We start from the raw sequence: 12,525 nt of genomic DNA, 5'->3' as shown, positions 1-12,525 counted from the left end.
GCTGGCTGGACTCCGCCCAGGGCCGCAAGTCGAAGTTCACGAGGTGGGCGCTGATGCTCCAGAACTTCGACTTCGCGGTCGAGCACGTCCCTGGACGGGACAACCAGTTCGCCGACGAGTTGTCGCGCCATCCCGACCCACACAACACGTTTCAGGATGACCAGGACTGGGAGGGGCTGTTGCCGCCAGAGGGTGTCGCGCCGCCGGTCACTCCGGGGGAGGCGCCCGCAACCTTATTTCACATCCCGAGGGCCCCCGACCATCCCGCCATCTTGCCTGTGGGGACCCTGAGCGAATTAGTGGAATTCGTGAAACAGGCCCAGCAGACAGATGACCCCACACAGGCCGAGGTGCGGTCATGTGGGGAGCAGGCTCACCCCTACCACAGGTGCGTAGACGGGGTGTTGGAGACCCGGGTACCAGGGGACATGGACGCCTGGCGCCTTTATGTGCCGCTCGGTGCCCGCGAGCAGGTCATGGGCTTCCACCACATACACAAGCTGGCGGGACACCCAGGTGCACACCAAACACAGTTAGACATCCGTAAGACCTTCCATTGGCTGGGGGTGACGCGGGACGTACGGGACCTGGTGCTGCGCTGCCAGCAGTGCCAGCAGAGGAAGACGAGACAGTCTGATGGGGTGGAGCAGCAGCGTCCCCGCCGGCCCCGCGACCCGTTTCACACCCTGGCCCTGGACATAATGGGGCCCTACCCGCGGACCACCCGGGGAAAGAGGTTCTTGGTCGTCATCACAGACATTTTCACCCGGTGGGTCGAGGCCTTCCCGGTGTCCAACGTGCGCGCCGGAACCATAGCCGCCCTGCTGGACCACGAGATATTCCCGCGGTATGGTTTCGCGCGCGTGCTGTTGACGGACAACGGCTGTCAGTTCAGCGGGAGGCACTGGAGAGCTGACTGTCGCCGATGGGGTCTCGACCACCACACCACCCCCATTTACCATCCCCAGGCCAACCCCACTGAGAGGCGGAACCAGGAGGTCAAGGCGCAGCTGCGGCTGAGGTTGGGGGACGACCACTCCAAGTGGGACGTCCACCTGCCGAAGCTGTTGTATTGCCTCTGGCACCGCACCAACGCAGTCACCAGACATTCCCCTGCTGAGCTCCTGTACGGGAAGAACTTGGCGTTGCCCGGGGAAAGCAGGGTGGCCGATGTCGCCATGGGCACGGTGGCGCGCCCCAATCTTTAAGAGGGGAGGAAGCACGCCAGACAACAGCAGGCCCAATTCCTGGCGGCCCACACGCCCATTAGTAGTCACCCCCCACCCCCGATCCAGCCAGGTCAGCTGGTGTATGTCAGGCAGCACCACTTGTCATCCGGGGCGCGTAACTTTTGTGCGGGGCTGGCGCCCCGATGGTCGGAGCCGCGGGAGGTCCTGTGGAGGACGAGCCCCTCATCCTATGCGGTCCGGACGCCAAGGGGGCGGCCCGCTAAAGTGCACCGGGACGACCTGCGCGTATTCGCGCACGGGGTCAGAGTTGGCCCAACGAACCCCTCTTCACCATCCCCAACACGCCAGGAAGCCACAGATACGCCGCGGGAAGGAGCAGCACCTGAACCCACCACCCGGGGGGACATGCACACGGGTGACACAGACGGGGGTAGCCCCGATCAGGCACATGAGTGCACCCAACCCGACCTCCGGGACACCCCTAGCAGGTCCCCGGTGCCGCTGGCACGTCCCCGAGGAGGTGGGGAGTCCGTTGGTCTGGTTTCCTGACGAGGAGGGGGAGGAGGTCTGTGAGGAGGAGGGCCACGTTCCGGGTATCCGTGGACGAGCCCGAGGATGGGGAGGAGGAGCCGGACAGTAGGGATAGGCGCCCCACCCGCAGACGTCGGGCCCCGGTCAGGACGTGCTGCGCGGATGACAGCGAGCTGGTAGAGTTCGCTTCTGTCCCCGCCGTGGAGGCGAGTCGCCCGACCACCCAACCGGACACGAGGGAACCTACCACACTCTGCCCAGTGGAGACCCCTACCAGCACAATCTCCACCACACGACCACAGAGGGCCCGCCGACCCCCGGCCTACCTGGCGGAATACAAGTGGTCCAGGTCCCCGTCGAGCTACTCCACCCGGACGCAGCCCGTAGGGTGCGTTCCAGTGGTGCCAACACTCGGGGCCGGACCCATATCATCCCCCCCGTCCACGTCATCCATTCCACTACCATGTCACACCCCGACCACACTGACCCCCCCACCCACTTGTCACCATATTGAGCTAGAAGAGGCGCAAGTCGCTGCCCAGTCCCAGGGGGGTAAAGGACACGGGTCAGGGCGTAACCCCTTATCATTCATTGAGTGGGAGAGGTATTCAGGGCAGAATCTTTGCATCACAACACACCACCACTCCACCGCGTAGTGTAGGGCTCGCAGTGCGGCGAACGTCAGTGAAGTGCTCAGCGTGTGAAGCGAGGCGTTGATGCACATAGTGGTCTCAGAGAAGGGGGGGCATTTGACGCCGACCGCCAATGCTCCTCTGTCGCATAGACCGCTATGCCTCATCAACGTCTCGTAAAAACGTGTGCACCGAACGCGCTCGTGCGCGCAGCAAAGTGCAGTGCGTGCGACCAGGCGAACACCATGCAACGAGTGCTGCGCCGGCGGAAGGATCCGGCCGGGTGTGGCATGTCCCTCCGCCGCACTACAACAAATGATTTTAATTATGTTTTCCACAGGTTTTATTAAACATTGTTTTCCATTAATTAATAATTAAGTCTTTGCAAAATCATGTTTCATTGTGCGATTTGTCCCGAACCTGGCCGGTTCAGTTTCCCGCGAAATTCACAAAATTCCGCGGGAGGGCTAGCGGGGAAGGGGGGTCGCGCGCGGCGACACCGTCAGTGTCCTTCGAGAGCTCACCCAGGCCGGCAGCCTGCGCGCAACGCGGAACCTTCAACCTTTGCATTCACCGACATGTAGTTTTCAACAGTGTAATTTCTTTTCAACCTGTTATGTACAGTTCCGCGGTCGGCCTAAATTTACCATGAGGTACTCAACTTAATTCAATCAGTGCTCCAAGATGAGTGTTCTACGTCTTACGTAAGTACTGTGGGGAGATTATGTGGATTTACGTCGGCGCTAGACACGAGCCTACGTGTCGCTAGCCCAGTTTATCAAGTGTAATGTATTAGTGAAATAGTTGTTCGCCCAAGTGTTACCTGTCGTGTCAGGGCTTATGTATCACCGTCGTACGGCATTGCGCCGCCAAACTTAATAACGATTCAGTCCCTGGGACACATCTAGACACCACGTAGAGTCCCTGGGGGCACGGGCCTACGCGCTGCTAGCCCAGTTTAGTTAGAGTTAGGTAATAGTGTAGTGTATTGTGCGTCAAGATATAGTGTGCCATGTCAGAGTGTATTTTTTGTAACTATCGCATCACGTGTACGAGTCCGCCCCTCACGCGCATAAAAATCGTGAGCCGCCACTGAGGAAGTGAGCTGCACATGTGACTAGTCGCGTCGGGCAAACCGTTACGGCCAGAACGGGCAGCACCATGTATTGGGCTGTGCTGTATTAAATTCACCAACTATCTTCAGAAGCTTTGTGTTATTATTCAGGCGTCCCGAGTGGCCATAACAGCTCGGGGGGCCCTACTGCGTTGACCCCTACCTCTAGCCACAAGGCCGAACCTTCCCTGAGATCACGAACCGAACAAAAATCACATCTAAATAGTCAGAGGTAGCGGGGACGGCGTCAACACTTAAAAACACACGTAACAAAACCAAGCACATCGTAGCCACCATTTTCGTTTCTAACTGTGTACAAACACAAAAAAAAAATTATCGCTGGTTCTACCAATAACAAATCAGAAACAGATACTGGTGAAATGAAAGCAGCTTTGCTTTTAAAACTTCCTGCAAAACACAATTTTACGGTTGAATAGAGTTCTGCACCTATGGTTCAGTTTCTTTTCGGTCTTGATCATGGCTGTGGTTTCAATAAATTAATATTAAATTGATTAAATATTTTAAAAAATATATTCTTACACAAATACAGTTAACATTTTTAAATTATATTTTCATTAACTTTTCAAATATATTTCAGGAATACAGTTTTAAATATAGTTCAGGAATAATGTTTTAAATATATTTTAGGTACCTATAATGTTTCAACTATATTGATGGAAAAATTTCCAAATTGTATCAAACTAGGATGTAAGTTATTTTTCTGACAAAAATTAAATATAATATGTTTAATTTTATTATATACAGTATATGATATACAGTACTTACTAGGAAATAGGTTCTTCAATGCAAAGCACGTGCTGAAGTAGCGCAAAATGTGTTCTCACAGAGAGAGCTACAACGCGGATACGAGGCTCAAGAAACAGACTAGGCCAGTGGCAATCGGCTATAATCGTTGTTTCTAATTAAGTATGCTACATGTACCGCCGTAGCACAAAAATAAAAATTAAAAAAAAAACTGCATTCGCACATATTATGTGCTCGGCAGCAAAGTTCCAAACTCGTGCAGGTACTTTTTTTTTTTTACATGTTACTCTTTGATGTGTTCTTTTTCATCATGTTTCTTGATTTATAATTCTTGTGTAAATTATTTAAAAGACAGAAAAAAAGGCACGGTAAAAGAAAGCATCGCTGCAGTAGCTTCACCCAGTTTCAACCAATGAAAAAAATGATTTGAAATTTTGTGATGATTAAGAGAAATATTCAAAATCAAAGGTTTTAAAGGTTTAATTAAAAATGTTTTGAAACATGTTTAATGAAATATTTTTCGTGCAATATTAAATAAAGGTTTTGAAAAGACCTTATAAGTAATGTTATACAAACAACGTATTTAAAATGTTTCTTCATTAATGTTTTTCAGAATACATTTTATACATATTATAACAATGTTTTATTTTACAAATATTGCCAGTGCAATGAAGAAATATTACAAAAATATTTTTAAAATATGTTTTTGCTGCTTGGGTAGTGACGGGAGGTGTTAATATAACTGAAAACTGAATTTTTCTTACGACGATTTTGTTATGCAACGATTTTTCAGTTTAAGCAGAAATAGTGGTCTTACAAATGGACTCGTTGTGTCATTACATATGTAAATATAATTATGCCAATATGAATATAACCACAAACACAATGGATACGACATTATGTAAAAACGAGTTAAGCCACTATCAGTTACAATCTATTTTTATTACACCAAAAGTTTACTTTTAATTTATAATAAAACATTGCACCACTGATAGCGCAGAAAAGCTACATTATGCACATTGAGTCATTAAACCATGCACAGCCTTCATGTCTTCAAGAGCTTATGATAACGACTTAACCTAGAAAATCACATGTACATTTTGTGAAAGTACTCACCTTTGACAAATCAGCTATCACCACAAAACAATTAAATTTAAACACTGCGATGTATTAGGTTAACGCCACTCCCGCTGCTTGTCTATGTTTTTTAAGTAATTGTTAATTTGAAAAGTGATCTCAGGGGTTTTAATGGGGGTTCGGCCACGTGGCTGCAGGCAAGAGCGCGTCGCGGTATGTAATCCACCCGGGCTGTTCAGGCTATCCAGGACGCCTTATAAATAAATGGTAAACTTATTGACGCGACACTGCACTTTATTAAGAACCGTTACACATAATGGTTTAAGTAATGGCCACGTCTGTTGTCTGACCGTCGCGGCACGCGAGTCTCTATGCGTAGACGATGCGCGCGACCAGGATAGGTTGCAAAATGTTATATGCGAACTTATGCTGTGGCCGTTATCGGCGTGAAAGATGCGGCGGATAGTCGCGGAGTTGCAATGCTGCAACAGCTTATGCAGAGATAGACGTTAGTTTGCAAGACAGCACATACGAATGAATGTTTTTTAGTTAGTTGCAATCTAACCTGTTGCAAAACATAAAAGTCCCGAAAAGTACGTAGGTCCGGTTAGATACAAACATACATGTTACAGTCACTAATTAAACAGTTAAGACGTGGTTTGACTACACGTAGAAGTTACAAATTTAAATAAGATGAAAGTTAAATACGTAGATTAACGAGTAAGAACTCAACACACGTGGCTGGCTAGGAACCTTCGACGATAACGATTACTTGGCTTTGAAGCCGGAAACTGCGTATCTCATTTACGCTGTATTTAAACTCTGGACATGAAAATTATGTAATAAATGCAAAACTCTCTGTTGGGATAAAATAATTAGTTAACGAGTCACACGAAAAGACGTGCGACTGAGTGGGGTCGGCGCAGAGCTGGTAAAAGGATTTGAAGAACTTACACTATTGCTGAGACTTGGATGAGGCGCGAAATCTGAATGCTCTGCGTTCGCGGAGCGACCGACCCCTGCGAGTCCCCGGCGGCAACTGGCGCGAGCCCGCCCTACGGCCTCGCGCCAAGACATGTAAAGCACGGGAAAACAGCTCTGACCAGTTTTGGACTTAAATGACATATTTCACAATATATGATTATTGAACAATTGGACATAATTTCCCTTGAATTATTCTCTTTTAATTGTTATTAATTTGATTGTTTTTGTTTTAATAGAATAATTACATATTTAATTTGGTGCATTGCCGCACCTGGCTGGGCGCTGTCGTCGCCTTGGTGTTCGTCGCGGCGCACTTTTACACACTCGGCGGACATCACGCTCGGGCATGTTCGAGGCACTTAAGAGTAAGTGTTGTTGTGACATAACGACCTTTGCGGACCAGAGGGAGCACCGGCCGTTGTCGTCAAGGTATTACTACAACCACCGTTATCTGATAATGATGTTGTAACATTTCCGTAAATGAGTTGAATGATATTCATTTACCAGGAAACAACACTTCACTTGCACAAGCATGAGTAAGATGGTTTGACACGAACCCCACTACCTCTGTGTGAATTTAGGAGTATTATGTACTGTCCGGAATCTCGGAGTAGGTTCGGCCTTGTTGCGGGAGGCAGAGGTTCGACGCAGCACGGCCCCCCGAGCTCTTTAGGCCATTCGGGATGCCTGGTAAGTCCAAGAAAACACTGTGTTATAACTTATTAATTTAATCCAGCACAGGCCTTTACATGGTGCTACCCCTCCTGGCTGTAACGGTTGTCCCGAAACGAATCCTCACACGCGCGGCCACTCTCTCAGTGGCGACTCGTGATTTTATTACCCGGTAAGGTCATTCAGTTCTGACATGACATGATGATTACATATACAAACCCTAAACATAACACAACTTGAACCCTAAGCAAGATCACACTTCGCAATAACATTTACGTATTACACTAGGCTAGGATTTGTAGGCCCGCTACTCCGGTGATGCTACATGAGTCCTAAAACTGTCCCAGATACTGATGCATTAGAAAGTTGGTTACGTAGTGCCTACTGGTTGCCTCGTGCAAGCTAAAACTAAGTAGCCGACTGGCTAAGATATCGCATGAGGCGCCGACGGACCATCTTAAAGTCCTTACCCAGTACTTGCATATGTCTTAGCACGCTCATCTTGAAGCACTAATTAATTAAGTTACATACCACACGCAGGGGCGCAACAACTAAATTTCCAAAAGGGGGGCAATATTCCTTTTTATAAAGAAAAATCGATGCTCCCTATTGAAACGGGGGGTCCGGGGGTCCTCCCCCGGGAAAATTTGTATTTCAGGTGGAAAATGGTGCTATTTAAGCAGTTTTATTATCTAATAATTGATTACACAGCACTTTCTTTGCCCCCATTTGCCCCCACTTAAAGCTTTCAGAGGGGGGGCAAAATACCCTTGCCCCCCCATGTTGTTGCGCCCCTGACCATACGGTAAATCGAGGCCGACCACGGGACTGAAGGAAAAAGGTTTTAAGAATTGCTTAATTATGGTAAAATACATGTCGGTGAAAATAAAGAAAATGCTGGTCCCATGACGCGCGTAGACTGCCGGCCTCTGTGAGCTCCGGAAGGTTACTGCCGCCCTCAACGCGCGCGACCCCCCTCCACACTAGCCCTCCCGCGGAAAACGCATGATTTTCGTGGGAAACTGAACCGGCCTAGTTTGGGAGAAGGCACGGTGAAACATAATTTTGGAAGAAATAAAGTGTTAAACAATGAAAATAAAGTCAAATACATTCCTATGTAAAAAAATACATAAATACTCTTGTAGTTCGGCAGAGGGATATGCCACACCCAGCCGGTCTCCTCCGCTGGCGTGGCATTAATTGCGTGGCGTTCACCCCGTTGCACTTCCTACACTCCGGTGCACGCCCGAGCGCGTTCGGTGCACACGCTTTCGTGAGACGTTGATGAGGCATAGCGGTCTATGCGACATAGAGGAGCATTGGCGGTCTGCATCAGGTTAACTGGTTTTTGCTTAATACACAATGACCGGTATCGTGGCAGTGGGTTGACACTTGCGCCACTAGATAGCACATTAGTACAGAATTTTGCTTAAATCATTTTCGCTTCTTAAAGAATGGCATTTTATCAACCCAGCTATGTCAATAACTCAACTTTTTCACTTTTATGGGTTAACTCCCTTTTGCATAACACCATCCAATTATAAAACCATAATTTTCAGATACAGCACAGTATGCCATATTCAATGATTTCACTGGGCATGCTCCTACAGCCACAGATGTTGCAGCTATGACTGGGTCTCAGTTTAATTAGGGACTAGTAGGAACATCATGGTCTAATAACAGTAATATTACTTTTGTGATGAATTGGAAACTGAACACTAGCGATTTAACGTATAAACCTAATAGTAGCCACCAGTTGCTTTTAACTTTAGGAGAATATGTATTTTACAGAAATGAAGTAAAATTTAACCATTGAATTATATAGTGTTGTTTTTCATATTTATATCTTGTACAATTACTTCGTCAATAAATTCTTATATATGCATTCTTACTTAACTATTTGGTTGCCATAGACACTTGAGATTGTCTCAAGAATTATTGTGTTTATCTAATTGTTTTGTCGTGACTAGGGATGTAAGGGAACAAACAATTTAAATGTCGGAGTGGGCGCCACCACGTGATGTGGGCACGTGGACCCGGCGGAGACTCTCTTCAGGGCGTGACGTGACCCGTGTAGGGCTAGGCTCGGTTCCCTTAGCACGCTATATCGTTACAGTGGGCTCTTAAGGCGTCCCACACGCCTCGAGGTTCAGGAGCAGGGACACGTGGTCACTCGACTAAAAATCACACGTTCGACGTACTCCTTTTATTTCAGCAACGTTACAACACATCTCCAATCGCGCTACACCTACATACACTATGAAACTGTTAAAATGGCAACGGTGGGAGAGAATAAGTTTACAGGCTAACCAGGTCACCTTGTGTCCTGGCCTCGTTAGTTTAGGACGCAGTTCGTGATTAAATGTTCGAATTGAACTTAAATATTTATTAAAACGAGTCGGCCACCCGGAGTAGGCCTCGCAGATACAAAAAAGGTTCATGAATGATAAAAAGTCCGGCGGATGTTAAAAGATCAGTTGATTAAGAAAAATGTGAAGTTGCGCAGGCCTCACCAAGCATCCTACCCCGGGTGACGAACGGAAGCGACTGAAGAGGCCAGGGCAGCATGGCGGCCGTAAAGCGCTGGATTTACCATTAGTCTCTCCTGTTATTTATTAAAACATATTTTAACTGAAACAAATACACTAAAAATTCCATAATAAAATTATAACAAAGTTTTCTTAATTATTTAAGTTGAGTATTGATTATTTTAATTATGATTATGGTTCAAACTAGTTGCGGGTTGTTCCATTGCCTGCCGCGTGGGGCGCTACACCGTCCTTACAACTAGCACTTAAAACCTAAACACTTAGGGAATATTATTTAAAGAAAAGACAGGTAGGTAAACATAAAAATTGAATAATAAAATAAAAGGGGTCGTGGCACAGACTTTACTCCCGCCTCTTGTCGGCAGCCTCACACGCACACACACACCTGCACACGGGGCGGGAGGTTTGAAATAGAGGGTGTAGGTGGGTGGAGAGGGGTGTCGACGGCGTGAGGCACATCGGGCTTAGGGAGGGCGTAGCCCCGGTCGACGTCAGTTTTTAATATATAAAAAAAAGCTAAGTCCATTGGTTTGGTTATTTCATAATTGGTAGGATTTGTGACATATATTTTGTACTTATAATAATACTAAATTACTGGATCACAAGTAACTTGAACAAGAAAATTAACCTATTATATCAGCGAAAATAAATTTCAAATATTATTGATGAATAAAATAATACTTTATATTATGTGCCTGTTCGCCTAAGTGAAAATACGACTGGTGTTCTTTGACTTATGTTTTAATTTTATTATAGGAACGTGTTCATTCTTAAATTATGCTTGTTTATTGAGCTTGGTAAAATATTTGTAAGCTACACTTTCCCAGAGTAGGATTATGAGATGATAATCATGTAACATATTTTAAGAACTTAATCATAAGCCATGTTAATTCTTACTATTAAATTAGCACAATTATTATTACTGTGAATTAGCTCTATGTGGTGTTTTGTTAATGATATAATATTAATATATACCTAATAAAGAAACTACATAAAAGCAAAATTCAATCTCCTTAAACAAAATCTCCTATTTTTTTTTTTTTTTAATATTAGGATAACATATTTTTTTTGCAAATTTTGCACAGAAATTAAAATATCAAATTTAATCATTGGTAAGATACAATAAATGTCTAAAATTTTATAACATATTACATTTGATTCAATGGGCAGTAACATATTTATGAACTTCCTTAAAAAAAATTTCTTATTAGAGTAATACCAACTATTTTCATAATATATTTTTATTTCGACATATTATAACTGCAAGAGGTGGAATAAGCAAGTGTTAAAGGACAAATAAATTCATCATTTCCTTCACTATTAAATCTGTTACAATTTATTGTACATCTTAAAATAGGTACTATGTGAAACTTTCTTCTGAAATAATTATTGATAAGATGAATAATTACTGAAAGGAATAGTAAATAAACAGGGGTTGGAATAAAATGAATGTAACCTCCATGCCCTATCCACAATCAAATCCATTATTGTTTATTTTTAACTTTTTAAATATTATTGTGAACTTTTGTAGAAAATAAAATTTGATACGAGCAATCATTACTGCAACGGATGCAAAAGTACTCAAACACTTATTTAATAATTTTATCTGAGCAATTTTAGATGGGATTAAATATTACTGCTGAAGATTGATATAACAGAAGGGTTTTCAAAAATTTAAAATTCCTTCCTACATAACATACACTATGGGCCGGTTGCACCAATAACTGTTCGGATCCGAGATCGTAAGATCTTTGTTTCAGTGTGATCTCAAGTCGAATCTAAGATCCAGTGTATATGTGTTGCACCAAAGTGAACTTACGAGTTCAGACATTCGATCTCACGATCTAAGTTTAGGTTGGTAAAGATCGATTGTAAAATGAAAGCAAGTTTTCTTTTGGCTACTGAATTCCGTCTAGTCACAGAGAATTTTCTTTAGCATGTTTGAAGTTCTTGCTTTAAATGTTGGCATCGTGATATTTACATACAAGCCTATTTGTTTACTGATTACAAACTTGTGGCAGGTTGCGAGTTGACTGTTAATTAACAGTTTTTGTTAACCAAGAAACAATTAAATCTGATTAGAGCGGTTTTATTATATTATCTCTTTTAAGATAAAAAAAAACCGTGAAAATACGCGATGATAAAAAAAACAAAAACATACGGTACATATTTCTAATTTGTAAAAAATACTTTCTTATAAATAGTAAAAAACTTGGACGACGAATTCCCAAATTATACTTTACTTAATAAACAAACATCGTTCTTTGTAACGTAAATTCGTCGAATATGCGCGCGCATGCGTAAAACATACGAAAAATGCGAGTAAAGAGATGCCGCCGTGTGTAAGGTTTCTTTACGTACTCGTTACTAGATGGCGCACCCGTTACTCAGTACCGAATACATACGGTTTTCTACAGCTCTAGTTGACTGGGTTACACGCGAGTACACATGACGATGGAAAAGAAAATTTCAGTATCTAAAAAAAGTTTTTTTCTCTGAAAAAGAAAAAAATCATCCTTGTCGATTTGGTGCAAGAAAGACAGGATATTTTAGAGTATAAGAGAACTGATGGCGTGTTTTGTAAGCAGAAGGAAGAAGCTTGGCAAGAATTGGCATTATATTTTAAATAACATTATGATGACAATTACCGTACTTCGGGCATACATAAAAACATATCGGCCTAAATTTCCTGTAAACTATTGTAACCCATCAAAATATCAATTGTAAACAAACCAGTATCTATGCAAACACGACTACAAAACACAACAAACCAACGAAAAAAACACAAGATCTCGGATCCAACTGCTCTGAACCATCAATTTCGGTGGTTCAAACAGAGGTTCACCTCAAACCTCTGTTAGAAGGTGAACTCGAATGGTGCAATCCGTTTGTGTGACTATCCTGGTTCATTACCTCGTATGATCTCGGATCGACCAGCGATCTTCAATGGTGCAACCGGCCCTATCAGATTCATTGAAAGTTATTGTTAAAATTAGTATATTTACGTCAAC

The sequence above is a fragment of the Bacillus rossius genome, chromosome 11, assembly GCF_032445375.1.
Source record: "Bacillus rossius redtenbacheri isolate Brsri chromosome 11, Brsri_v3, whole genome shotgun sequence".
In the NCBI taxonomy this organism is placed as follows: Eukaryota; Metazoa; Arthropoda; class Insecta; order Phasmatodea; family Bacillidae; genus Bacillus; species Bacillus rossius.
This window is presented reverse-complemented; position numbering follows the sequence as displayed.